The sequence below is a fragment of the Neopsephotus bourkii genome, unplaced genomic scaffold (genome assembly GCF_033783945.1).
Source record: "Neopsephotus bourkii isolate Nb327-2 ecotype Australia unplaced genomic scaffold, CSIRO-AGI_Nbou_v1 NB_196, whole genome shotgun sequence".
Taxonomy (NCBI): Eukaryota; Metazoa; Chordata; class Aves; order Psittaciformes; family Psittacidae; genus Neopsephotus; species Neopsephotus bourkii.
This window is the reverse complement of record NW_026900709.1, coordinates 1,912,047-1,926,171: the sequence shown is the minus strand read 5'-3', so window position 1 is coordinate 1,926,171 and position 14,125 is coordinate 1,912,047. Positions and strand designations below refer to the sequence as shown.

At 38.9% G+C, this 14,125-nt stretch overlaps 1 long non-coding RNA gene across 1 annotated transcript; it reads left to right on the top strand.

Annotated features, from left to right (window-relative positions):
- Nucleotides 1-4,129: 4,129 nt before the first annotated feature.
- On the top strand, nucleotides 4,130-13,696 carry LOC133224267 (uncharacterized). Its single transcript, XR_009728815.1, has 3 exons — nucleotides 4,130-4,167; nucleotides 12,942-13,012; nucleotides 13,508-13,696. It is a non-coding gene; the product is annotated as an uncharacterized LOC133224267 (long non-coding RNA).
- The last annotated feature ends 429 nt before the right edge of the window (nucleotides 13,697-14,125 follow it).

Genomic DNA, 14,125 nt, shown 5'->3' with positions numbered 1-14,125 from the left:
TTGAAACTACATTGTGGTCTTCTGTCAAAATGTGTCTAGACTTTTAAAGATAAGATGCACCTCCTGCAAGTGAAAGAAGACTAAAGCAGCAAAAGAATGGTTATTGTTCAGGTGCACCTCAGGGCATTACTAGAGGGAGGAGAGAAGCTGTGCTGGAAGCTCTTACAAAGCAACTTATAAAAGTTTGTCCCTTCTTAGCAATGTGTAAAGTATTAATTACTTTTGCAGCACAAACATTGTGCTTGTTTTCTCAGCTTAAATGCCAAAAGAGTACAAACATGAGACAGGAAAATATCTTTTAAAGTCTCCACATATTTATTTTTTTTTAATAAACTTTTAAAATCTCTATTAAGAGCCACCTGTTTCCAAGTCAAAAAAAGTCCTTAGAGTCCTTTGACACATACGCATGTACATAGCATAACATATTTTGATTAGGGTTTGTTTTTTTTCCATTCACCCTTCTGTTAAGTCAGTTTGGTCATCCAAAATGGGTCCTAATTAAATCTAGTTGCGAATAGTCTTAAGCACCCTTGCTCCTGCTTCTGTGGGATGGATTACAGCAAGGTGATTCAACTCGTGACTTTTCTTCCATCAGTAGTGGAAGGAAAGCAAAACGGGATATAAAAATATTTCCCCCTCAGTACAGTAATAGCAATCTAAGAGGATCTATGTGGAGCTGTCCTTTGGAAGACTTGGCTAGACAAGAGTCTTTCAGATGATTTCTGATTAACTGAGACAAAAAAAATTATCTGAATAATTATCTGAAAAATTATCTGATACCAGCATCTGAAGGGGGCATATAGGGGTGCTGGGGATGAACTCTTCATTAGGTACTGTAGTGATAGGACAAGGGGTGATAGGTTAAAACTTAAAAGGGAAGTTTAGACTGGATATAAGGAGGAAATTCTTTCCTGTTAGGGTGGTGAGGCACTGGAATAGGTTGCCCAAGGAGGTTGTGAATGCTCCATCCCTGGTTGTGTTCAAGGCGAGGCTGGACAGAGCCTTGGGTGATATGGTTTAGAGCGAGGTGTCCCTGCCCATGGCAGGGGGATTGGAACTTGATGATCTTAAGGTCCTTTCCAACCCTAACTATTCTATGATTCTATGATTCTATGAAAATCAATATTTATATTTAGTATATGGTGGTTGACAAGTAGATGGGAAAATATCCAAAGTTTAATGTAATTGACCCATATAGCACACAAATGGAAGAAAATAACCAAATCTGTGAAAACTATTTTTCAGGGTATCAAAGTATGAGCAAGGAGTAGCTTGCTGTGGGTTATACTCAAATGTCTTTCTACATATCTATCTCACCTTTCCTGATGAACCATACTACTACTGTTTTGAATTTGTCAAATTCATACCATGTGGAAGCCCCTCTTCAGCACAAAGTGCCTTTCACTTCCCCTGTTATGCATTACCTTTCACATAACAACAAATCTTTGAAATATTTTTTTTTCACCTGAGATCAACTCAAGTACCCATGTACCTTTTCAATCCTCTGTTCATTAGCCTATTTTCATATGAACTAATCTAGTCCGAAGCAGTAAATATGTACATATAATTTGGATATATTTTATATGCAAATATTTGATCTGTATTTACTTATCCAGACTTGTCCTTCAGTTAAAGAGGCCTGATTTACAAAGAATGGTTCTGTTAAAATTTTAGTTGTATGATTTTCCAGGTTCATTGTTGTTGACTATGAGAAAGGATAAAGTGCTTCTCTGTACATTTGTTTTCCTGAACATCCCTAGCATAAGGATCAGGAGAGCTCTAGGAAGAATGGTATAAGGTTAAAAAGACCAGAATTTTTACTGCAAGTGATTCAGTTGGCATTTTAAGAGGAGATCTTAGAGAAAGCAAAACAATTGCATTGCTGGAAGAGCCAACTCCCTGGACCTCCTTCTGACTTTTATGGGCACATCCCATGAAAGGAAGTGTAACAAAATATTTAAAATCAAGCTATTTAAAAGCAAAGATGGAAAATGGTTTGGTGCTGAAACTTCACTGGATGTGACCTTCTGCTAAAAGCACTCAAATTGTGCTATGTACACCAATAGAGCTAAAAATATATGATGGACAGAAAATTGTCAGGATGCTCCCTGAGATCTAAATAGTGTAATGTCCTATAGTTTGTAACTGCATGGGTATTTGTCACCATAGTCCTGCATGAAGGACACATGCTGTGCGAACTTTTATCAATGTGTTATATTGTTTTTCAGTTGTGGTTACTGAGTTGAGTCTGATATTTTCCCTCTTCTTCTGTGAATTCATTGTTGGAAGCTATCTGATACTTCATGAACTGCATAATAGTGTCTGTGAAGTATGCAAGTACCTGATTACAACACACACCTCTATTGACAGCTTCATTGACAAATTTCTTAAAACTGTTTTCTCTTTGTGCCCCTTCCAATATTATAAGCTGCTTGTGCTGTAGGAGGTTACCCAGGAAGGCCTGAGTGCTGAAGAGGAACACCTCTTTTGCCATCTCATTCATACCTCTCAAGAATTTCAGATGAATTATTTATCAAAGATGCCTCTGTCAGAAGTTTGGACAGCAGATGTCTTCTTTAATTATTCCTGACTGTTTTTCTCCAAGTGCAGCACATGGTGAGTTTCTTGGAGGCAGAGTAAAGATGCTTCATCTTCAAGATACCAAAGAACAGACAGAAGATAAATGTTTCTCTACTTGCTAATGTTCTAGCAGTGACTAAAGGCAGTATTGTTCTTATAGCCATGCCACAGATCGCTGCTCATATATTCAGCTCCCTATGTGTAAGAGACTCCCACTTGTGTCAGCGGGAGATGGAATATGCTGGACTGACAGTTCTTGATGTGTAAGGTCTTTTTGTTATGCAATATGCATTTTAATAGATTAGACAAGACATTATCCAATATAATCAAAATCTTGGTAATGAGAGTGAAGATGTGTGAGAGGATATAAGAATTAATAACACCCACCACTGAGATTAGGCATGTGTGATAGAGGAGAATTCTCGTGGAAAAGCTTCATGCATACCCAGCCTGTGGACCAGGCTCACTTGTTTGAAAGTCAGTCTAAGATTTGCTGTTACTTCAGTATTCAAAAGAAGAGCTCAGTGATGCATCAGCTGTGGGCTGCCTCTCTGCAGAGTCAGACAGCCTGCATTTACAAAGCAACAGCATGCAGAAATACCAAAACAGAAGAACTATTTTCATTCGAATTTACATTACTTCTGACTTCCTAGGAGCAGTTGCATAAGAAATATATGGTTGGAAGGGACATTTCTTTTAGGACCTGAACATATGTAAAAACTCAAACACATAGCTGAAGGAGTCCTGACGTTCAAAGGCTTCCACAAACATCTTAAGATACCTTTGTGAGAAACCAACACCTTGGAGCATGCTCTTCTAACACATAAGAGTTGCAACCACTCAAAAGGGAAAGGCAATTTCATAAGGTCTTATTCCCAGGCTTGTTCCCCTAAACACCTAATGATGCCTATTGCTGAAGAAGGTTAGTGATGTGGGCGAAGTGGTACTGTTGCTCTGGGTGCAGCAGGAGCTGCTGTGGTTTGTGACATGGGAACACACTGACAAGAAGGTTTTCTTCTCAGCTCATAAGCAAATAGTGATTTCAGTGAATGTTTTGTGAAAGACAGTTGTAAAAATACTCACTGGTAAAACACCAACAGCTGTCGGCTACAGATTTTAATTTATCAGAATAAAATATACATTTTTCACTTAAGTCTGATATATACCTTAAATTTTTCATTTAAGCTTATTCTTTGTCAGGTAATTGAAGCTATAAATGCTTGGTGTAAAAAGAAAGGCAGTCTATAAGAGATGAAGAAAGTTGGATGGACAGAACCATAAAGAAAGTAACAAGAATGAAGAGAAGGAAAAGAAAACATCTAAACAGAGAGAATTATTTCCCTCTTCCACTCCGAAATGAGTACTGAAGTTTTTGCCTGCAAAGTTACCTTTCAGAGCTAAGTTACCTATGTAGCTTCCACCCTCCCCAGGGGCTTTCTCCTGTGGTCAAGGCTGTAAATTAACCAAGGGTGGCTTAACTGGGCCTTAACAGCAGACAAATGTCATGGAGTAGTTGGCAGCCTTGGTTTCCCTTCTGTGTAAGAAGACTGAACAAGAACAAAGAGCTCCTTCTCCACCTGCAAACAGGTATGAAACTTTGTGCTTTATGAAATTAATTATGGCTAAACCAAGCCACAGTGATGAAGTCACAGTGATGTTTCCAGCTTAGTGGGTCATGCATGTCTCTTCTGGATTTGGCTGCTGACCTGCTTCTCTTGCTCATCCTTGTTTGTTTGCAGTATTACATATTTGGGCAAAGGGAAGAGGAGCAAGTGGGTATCTGTGTGCTGGTAGTATGATAGGGTTTTGGTGAAGGTGATGCTTCTAATGTAAAGAATGAGCTGTGTATCCAGGTGAATTACTCTGAGCCCTGTCAGAGTAGTATGCTTGGAACTGCTCTTGAAGGTCTGTGATAGGAACTTCTGAGCCTACCTAGCATGTGGTCTTATGCTGCAAGTTGGTGTTTAGTCATTTGTATGGTGTCTGGTTTGGGTGTATTAGTCAAGAGGGCTCTGTGAGCTACAGGTGAGGATGTCACATATTGTGTGCTGTAAATGTGTCTTTTCATACTTCTTGTTTATCATGTTTCCAGGCTGTTGGCTCATCTCTTTTCTTCTGGTGGTCTGTAGTCATAAAAATGAAAGAAAGCTTTTGGGAACAGAATTTGTTTCCCAACAGACCTGTGCTTAGCATTCAACCCTGGTGAATCTACCACAGTTACCATATCCAAGGGAAACTTGGAGTTTGACTACAAATCTTAGTCGGTTTTATTTATAATTTGGGAAGGAGGTATTTATAAAGAGGCTGTCATAAACATTGAAGCTACCATTTTTTCAAGAATCCTGTTATTTCTGCTGCAGAGCACAAGCAGTGATGGTCCAGAGGCAAAGGGTTTCTCAGTCAGCCCCCAGGAAGTTATCCTGGTGACCAGGAACCTCAGTGATTAGCCCTGGTCTGCTTTCCTTTTCTTGGTTTGGCATGGGAAAACCAAAGCTGAATACCCACTAAACATTTCTTTTTCATCCTCCACTGGGGCTAGTGAGGAAACGTAGGCCTTAAAATATGAACCTGACATTTCTTTAGGCATCAAGTCTGCGGTACCCCACTAGCTTTTTTTTCCTGTTTGCTTTAGCAAAACTTACACTTTCTTTTTTATAACTATGAGTCACTGTAAAGGTTAGGATTTTTTTCATTTTTAGAGGCTTACTCTGTATTTCTCCTTGCTTAATGATACAAGTAGACCTTTTTCTTTGATTTCTTCCTCCTTTTATGTTTCTCTGCTTGTGACTAACAGTCTCTTTTAATCTGTAGCTTTCCTCCATATAGGTTGTGTCTATGTCACACCATACACATGGTTTTCTCTGAACCTTCTTCAGTATTCTTCTTTGTCAGCTCTCTGATATCCTTATTTACTGCCTCCTGCTTCAAGGTGCTGTTGTTATTTCTTTTGTGGATGAGTTAAAGGGAAAATTTGGAAAATATAGATACAGGAATGTTTGAATGTGGTTTCAAAATCTCCCTCATAATCTGAGTGACCAAAAAAGGAAAACTTCTGCTCTTTACAGACTTTTATTTATGTTTTTTTTTCTTCCAAATTACTGATGGAGGAAACCGTATGGTACTTTGCTTCTACTGAAACTTGCTCCAGTGTGTGATGGGAGAAAAAATGCACTTTAGTTATCCACTTGAATAGCAAATAGCTGACCTTTCCTTTTCCTGTGGGTTTTGAGCTCTTCCTGCACATCTGTGGCTTTTTATGATCTTCTGGTATTTCAGGGTGCTGCCTTTTTTTTATACACATACTGCATTCCATTGCACTGAGTTTAAGTTGTATTAGGGCAGAACTCTGTTATTGGTACCAGTAGAGACCCACAAAGAACGTTTACTACCAAACCATTTTTACCATATATACTGTGTTTTTCTGTAGCAAAATACTTATTCTGAGGGGAAAAAAACCCAACACAACAAACTCGTTTTCTTAATTAACTTCCTTATTGAGGGTTTAATGCATGTTCATTACAGGAATTGCTGCTCTTCTCTGAAAATTGACTGTACAGAGACTTCTTTTGTGGGTTCTGTATTCATTGTGCCTTAGTGATTTTCAGATCAAACACATGCAGTTTGGTAGTAAAATGATGTTTTTGTTTTTCTACCTGGCAGCCTTGTGTGTTCAAACCAGGGCTCTGGCTCAAGCTGGGATTTTTGCCTTCCCATGCATCAGCAACAGCAGGGCAAATTACAGCTTCTGTTTACACCTGCTTTTTCAGTGCAGTTGTGCAGGTGTGATAAAATACAGCTTAGCAACCACTTCCCCTTGTTATAAGAGGGAACTCAGAATCTGGCTTGCCTGTTGTTGTGCTGGCTCCGTAAAACTAACAGGACATACGAAGGGGGAAAATCACTTTTTGTTGTGGTCACAAGTCCATTTACACTTGAGGAACAGGTCTGCTAGACAGCTGATAGTTGACAACTTCACATAGTCATATCCTGAAAAGCAACTGTGCTTCTAGCCAGGAAGATAAATCCTTTTGAATGAGACAGCTGGCTGTGTTCTTAGCAGCTTTTATAGGTAAAATTTAGGATAAACTCTTTCCCTGCTTCTGGAAGGCTGCAGCATGGAGTCAGTCCCTAATAAATGGAAGTTCTCTGTGTTGCAGTGTGGAGCTGCTTCACAGACCAGGACTGTTCTGTTTGGTGAGTGTTTTATGGGTAGCACCCAAGTTCTTGCAGAGGTGAAAAGAGAGAAACCCCTTACCTATATATTCCAGTGGGCTCCAGTGTGAGATGCATATCACCGAGGCAAGCAAGTCTGAGGCACCTGAGGCAAAAGATTTGCTCCCTGGAGGAAAATTGGCCACCCAAGCATTTCCAAAGGCTTTGGTGAGCGGGCTTTTGGGCATAGTCGCCTACATTGTGGATTAAAGTTGATCCAAAGGGAAGATGAGTCAAAGTAAAAACCTGAACCCCTGTTTATGCAAGTTTTGGTAGACTGAGCAAAGCTGCTTTTTGTGAGTTAGCATCAGGATGCTGCTCCTCTGCAGCTGCCGAGATTATCAGGTATCATCACTGCAGAGCTGCTGCTTGAACCAGCAGTCTCTTCCTAAATCATTTCATTCAGAAGCTTGACCAGCTCCTGTAATGCTCAAGTACCTGGAGATTTTTTGTGCCACTTTGATGCCTGCTATCTGCAAAGAAAAGTCCCACCAGTTTCACTGTTCATCTTTTAAGAAATTCTGATGGTTATAAAAGTAGTTGCATCTTCCTCCCCCTTTAACTCCCTTGAAAATACTACTGAATGCAGCAGGAGGAAGGATAAGAAAATGACTTGATTTCTTTCTAGATAAGACTTGCAAGATTTTTTTCAGTTACAGTGTAGCTACACTTAAATGGAAAAGTACTGATCATTTTGATCATGGGTTCTCATGTGGTTGCTGTATTTAAAATTATTGTAGAATCCCAATGTGTGGCAAAAACTAGTTTTTCATGCCTTTGCTTTTCTTCCTGCCACATGCTTTTTGCTTCATTTCCTTCTCACATTATCACATATTTGCTTTACCTGAGGTTGCAACTTTTTTAATCACCATTATAGTCCATCTTGTCACAACATCAATGTATTGCTACTTTGAGCGAAAAGGCTTTGTAGTTGGTTTTGATGGAGTTTTTTGTTTGGTGAGTGGTGTTGTTGTTTTTTAATAAAAGAGGATGTATTTTATTTATTGGAACTGTAGAATCATAAGTAGAAAAAACAGCAGTGTTTTTAACATTGAGAAGTAATTAATTACAAATGAGCTTCTCGGCACATAAGGAAAAGTTTTCATTTTGATGTTAATATACTGAGGATATGATTAAAATATGGTGGGGAAAAAGCTTAGACAGTGCATTTGAACTGTATTGGGTATGAAGAGCAGTTTCACACTTCTGTGGAAGATGCTTACCTGGAATTTAAAACATGTGCACCTGAACACATGGCTCTGAAGTATTTTCTGTAGCAACTTCTGAAGTAAACTGTCATGTAGCCTGGGGTGAATTGTTTTGCTACTCAGGTTTGTATCCAAACAGCAGTAACAAGAGGTTATCCACTGAAGCATAAAAATATCTATGTTCCAATACTCTAGCTCTCTCAGTTGCTAGAAATACTGGCAAAAAGACACTCACGAAATAGAAGAACAGTTATCTATGTGTGGACCCCCCTGTGAGCTAAGGGTCTGGTCCCAGGGTTATATGCTTGAGAGCTGTGATATATTTGTTTTAAGCAGGTGTCTAATCTGGAAATTCCTGTTTCTATTTGGGTTTCATGTCATTTTATGAGCAGCAGGTTCCTCAGGCCCCATTTGTTTTATTATCCTGGTTGCTTCTCTATTCCTTTAAAACTTGGCGGAAGGGGAAGAAAAAATGTTGGCATCCTCCAAATTTTGCATGGGCCCTGAGCCCTGCCTCTGTAGATGAATTTGTAAGGGCAAGGGCTGTATCGTGACAATGAGATAGTATTATCAGAAGCCCTTTTTTGTGACTTAACTGAGACTGTGTGTTCTACTGTCTAGGGAGCAGATGAATTCCCAGATAACAGTCTTGTTTTCTTCATTTCATGGTGTGAAAGTACTCTTTTCATGGGTTAATTATCTGCATGTAGCAAGGGACAAAATGTCAGGGATTTGTGCTGATATTCTGAATAAAAGTGAATTTGCTAAGTAATTGCTGAGAAAAGTCAGGTGTTAAGAAAACAAACTGGACTTTGGGCTCATGCAGACCATAATCGCTCCTCCCCTGCTTCTGAGATTCTGCTTGTGTAAAGGTTATTAGAAGAAAAATAAGCCAGCATTAGTAAGCAAAGTCTCCTTGATATCAGGAGACATGGAAAGATCATAGGACATAAAGAACATCATCTTCCCCTTCTGACTGTTAGAGCTGCAGTCATTTGTTGTGGTTATGAGCGCACAGATCTCTCAGAAAATGAATGAGCTACTGGCTTGTTAAGAGTGGTAGACTATAGTAGAAATGTGTCTTAATGTCTGGGACTCCATTTTTTATTTCTTCTCCAATACTTGCTAACAAATTGTTTGTTAGCTTGCTAGTTGTGCAGGGGTGCATCACAGAAGAGGGAGTGAGATGTCCTAAAGGACACAGATCTGACATCTCCATATTTATAATGGGGATCTTTTTCCATGCTAATATTTCCATGCTAATAATTTCCATGCTAAATACCCTGTTCCAGCATATTTGCTGCTTAGAAGCAAGTACACGACATGTTTCTTTGGTTTGCTACTGTGGTGATTTAGCCCAGCCGTAAATCAGAACCACGCAGTCCTCTCACTCATTCATCAGAACCCCTCACTCTCCCCTTCCCCACCCCCCCCCACCCCCCCCCACCCTCACCTTCCCGGAGGGATGGGGAGGAGAATTGATGTAACTCCCACAGGTTGAGATAAGAACAGTTTAGTAACTAAGGTATAACACAAACCACTACTGCTACCACCAATAATAATAATGATAAGGGAAATAGCAAGGGAAGAGAATGCAACCACTCACCACCTGCCGACCGATACCCAGTCTGATCGAGCAGTGATCTAGCCCTTCCGAGTAACTGCCCCCAGTTCCACATCCTGGGCATGATGTGCTGTGGTATGGAATACCTCTTTGGCTAGTTTGGGTCAGGTGCCCTGTCTCTGCTTCCTCCTGGCTTCTGCTCCTCCCTGGCAGAGCATGAGGCTCACAAAGTCCTTGGTCAGAGTAAACATGACTTGGCAACAACTGAAAGCATCGGTGTTATCAGCTCTGTTCCCAGGCTGAAAGTCAAAACCACAGCACTGCACCAGCTACTGAGAAGGAGAAAAATGACTGCTGCTGCTGAACCCAGGGCAGCTATTTACATTGTTGAGCACAACTCTGCATGTCAGAGTACATGGATCAGAGTCCTCACAGAATTAGCTTGCTCATTACCAACTGAAACCAGAAATGATAGCACTTTTGCTCGGTTTTAAGGTGGCATCTCTGAAAAGTGAATTTCCAAAGGCTGACTTAAACAGCTCAATCTTTTGATGAAAGCTGGAAGGCTGAAAACAGTACGCTACTTAGTAGTGCAGCAAATCAATAAACGTATCACTGTTGCCTCATCTACTGTCCAAATAAATAAGTTCAGTATTTTACCTCTGCATTTCCCTTCTTTATCCCTTCCTCTTCCCAAGATAAAGAATTTAAGGTCTTTTCTTCACTTGCAGCTGTATGAAGGACAAATTAGAAACTGCTGCTTTCTGTGAATACAACAGGCTGATGTATTAATTTTTTTTTCTGAAAATGGCTTTCATTGGTGCAGCCAGATAAAGTAATTTATTTTAGATCCATCTTTGCAAATAGGTCCTGTTGAAAAGGCTGACTGCTAAAACTGGCTCTCAGAATGAATCTGCCTTTTGAAAAGTGTTTAAAGATTTAAGCTTAGCCCTAGACATCTATTTCCAAAAGCTTTTGGACTTCAAACAATGAGCTTGACTAGCTTCTAGAATAACATGAAAGGTAGTATAATGTCTAGAACATGTATTGAAAAAGCCTCTAATATCTCTAAGCGCCCAATTTATCTCTGGATTTAACTGTAAAACTGATGGAGTTTTTAAATGAGGAAAAGTTCTTCTAAAATATAATCATAAGCTGCTCTAAAACACTGTTCTGAACAGGCTGGGACAGATTTAGTTTCTTACATACCTATTTGCAGTAAGATATGCTGCTTGAGGGGATGATTTACAGTTTCTGTCAAAAGGAGCTGCAGTTCCTATTGCAAAATTGTTAGAGGCTGAGTCTAAAGGGATTAGCAGATTTTAAGTTTGTGCATTTTAGTGTGTCATTTCGTTAATTTATGGTACCTCTTTTAGTAACTGTGGAAATAGTCTGCTTTCTAATATGGTACCACTTGTAGTTTTATAGAGGACCTTAAATGCTTTACAGCATTTTTTAACTCTTCTAACCCTCTTCTTCATTATTTCCTTTACAGCTGTTTGGTATATCCACTTTTTCCTTGATTGTGTTCCTTGTAACACACATGCAGTTTCAATGTGGATGGCAGCAAGCAAGTCTGTCAGTAACGAGAGTTGTCTTCCTTCCTCAAATGTCTCCAGTATTATGTTGATAATAAGTCCACAGAGAACTTGCCAAAATGTGGCTGTGTCCACACAGACTGCCATGTCTGGCAGTTGTCAGGTTTTAATACCATGTTAATTTGCATTAAGACAAAAAAGGAAAGAAACAAGCTTTTCTTCATTTGTCACAAGTTCTTTAGGTTGTCTCTTCTGTAATGATTGTTTAATCTCGGATATTGTTTAAATGGCTTTCAGTTTCTGGGTATGTCTTTTGGATTACAGTTATTTCATGAAGGTTGTATAACCTGGCACAAGACACTGGAGGATATCTAAATCCTAAACTGTCTTCCCTTCGCCTATTTTTTCTCAAAATAGCCTTTTTGGGTGCCTGGTTCTTTCTATGGGGAGTTTATCACAGGGGTGTGTGCAAAGGTTCTCACAGGCAGCACAATGCCTAGAACGTCATGTTTGTTGATGAACCTGACCTTAATAGACTGAAACTTGTAGTTCAACAGAACTGTGATGGTTACTACTAAAACAAACATCCATATCTAGAGCCTTCTTTCTTCGCCCAGCAGAGATAGGCTAGGTTGGTGTAGCTTACTGAAAATGACCCAAACTGCCTGCTTCTAGAACTGCTGGTTTTGTGGTTGGGTGAGGGTTTTTTTAGTAATGTTTTTTACTTCTGTGGTTGATACATCTGACAGTGTGTCTGACCTCATTGTCTCACTTCTGGGTAAATCTTCCCGGTGTTTCTTCAAAGGTAGCTACAGTGGCCTGGTTGTTTTTGTGGGTTTGGGGGCAGAGGGTATTTGACCTGTGTTCCTTCTGTTTCTCAGTGCAAAATGACAATCTTCTAGCGCTGGTTTAACTATTCTCTGTTGTGACTTTCAAAGATGCGGGAGTGTTGTATTCAGCTTTTCACTGGCTTTCAGCTCTTGGTATAGGTGTACTTTCTAGTTTGTTTTTAAATCCCACTAAGATATGAATTTTTCACCCACATGCAGTCACTGAAAAAAAGAAAAATCTTTGGGAAATGAACAGAATTTTTTTTCAAGTCAACAGTTTAAAGTAGATTTTTTTTTTTTTTCTCCTTTTTCCTCTTTCATGATCTACTTTGGTAGACAAAATCTGGATTTGCCACATTTCCCTCTCAGGCATCCACATAAAAATGTATCTACCTGTGATGTCTCTGAATGGAATTTTTCCAGTAATTATTTGACTGTGACCATCAGATTCTGTTGTCAGTCACTGAGCAAAAAATGGAACACTTCCTGCTGGGAACCAAGGGGCTAGGTAACCCCATTCTGATGTTACAAATACGGAGTTCTGAATATAAATTTTCTTTGGGAAATGTTAGAGTTGCTTACAAGACCAAGCTGGTATCAAATCTCTATCTCTCCTTACCACAGAAAGTTGTTGGTGAAATTAATTTCCTTCTCATAGTCTCTAATTAAAATATAGTTTATCATGATTTACTATATTGTGACTCGCATGAGAAGAGTTTAATGCATTATTTTTCAGCAGTAAAAATGCTGCTTGCAAAGCTTTGCGTGATTTCATATGGCACTGCTTATACATATGGGAGGAGAAAGAAAATTCTTGGATCAGTTGACGGATTATCTCTGAATTGTCTTTGTCCTTAAGGTTACAGCTGCTAATAATGATTTATAATGTTTGACCATATTCTGCTCCTTTAGGAACAGATTTTTGAAATTGCTGTATTTGAATGTTCTTTCCCAAAACCTGTTTGGTTTGGTTTATTTTTTTTAGTATTTTTATTGTCTTGTTCTACAGATAGACACAGTGTTATGATATGAAGAATAACCTTGATTACTCCAGTGTTACTAGCGACCATGTATAACCAGGTCTGTATAACCTCAGGAAACCTCAGTGTAATTATTAGCTATCAGGAAATATTCCTCTGATCCTCATAACAATTTTATAAATTGTAACGTTTCAAAGGATAATAGGGTCTGTTTTCTATTGTTTTTTTTTAATCTGCTGAAACACCAAACAAGTGTGACCTTCATAAGCACTTAAATGCATGATTGAATCTATTATTTTAAGAAAAATAGCTACATAATACCCTGTTTTTAAGGACAGTTATAGATACCAAATATTTAAGTTTCAATATGAGGAGGATTACTGAGATTTTGAAGAATTTTGATGCTAGCTCAACAGATGCATCTGATAATCCTAAATCAATTCCTGTCAGATTAGAATAATTTGACAGGTTTAGATGTTGATGGGGAGGGTGGTGCTTCAGTTATTCTGCCTAGCTATTCTAATTAATCTCCACTTAATTTAAAGAAATTACTTACTGTATCTGATAATGAGATAATTTGTAATTCAATTAGCAGCACCATTTACAAGCCTTTAATGTGAACAAAACCACCTGCTGAACTGCTCAGCCTGCCTTATACCTGAGAGATGGCAAGATGAATCTTTTTCCCCTGGCATGCCAGGATAGGCAAAGTCAGTTCATGCTATTGCCCACAAAGATGCAGCAGTTCCATCTGTCTCAAATACCAGTAAAATTATATTAATAATTATAATTATAAGCTCTTTACAAGTAGCTGTCAAACAGTGTCTTTATTCAGGTCATGGTTTAAATATTGAGCTTTCAGTTGCTGTATAAGAGAGAAGCTCACAGTATAGGAGAACTCGATCAGACTCTTGCAGTCAAGCAGTGTTCTTGTGGATGGGTTGTTTTGACCCAGCTGTTAGTAAGGTGTTCTTCCTCTCCCATGTTTGATTTTGTTGTCTATAGTGCCACTGAAAAAGGATGGATGGTTTGGAAAGTTTTGAGTGGTTTTAATGCCATGAATGTTCCTTTTTGTTTGTTTTTTGTCCCCCTTTAGAAAATTTGAAGTAAGGTGAATTTACTTGACAAATACATATTTTCAACAGTAACCTTTTTAAACTGGAAGAGAAACTGTGGTGTTGTAATTGCACTCACTTATATATAACTTATACAG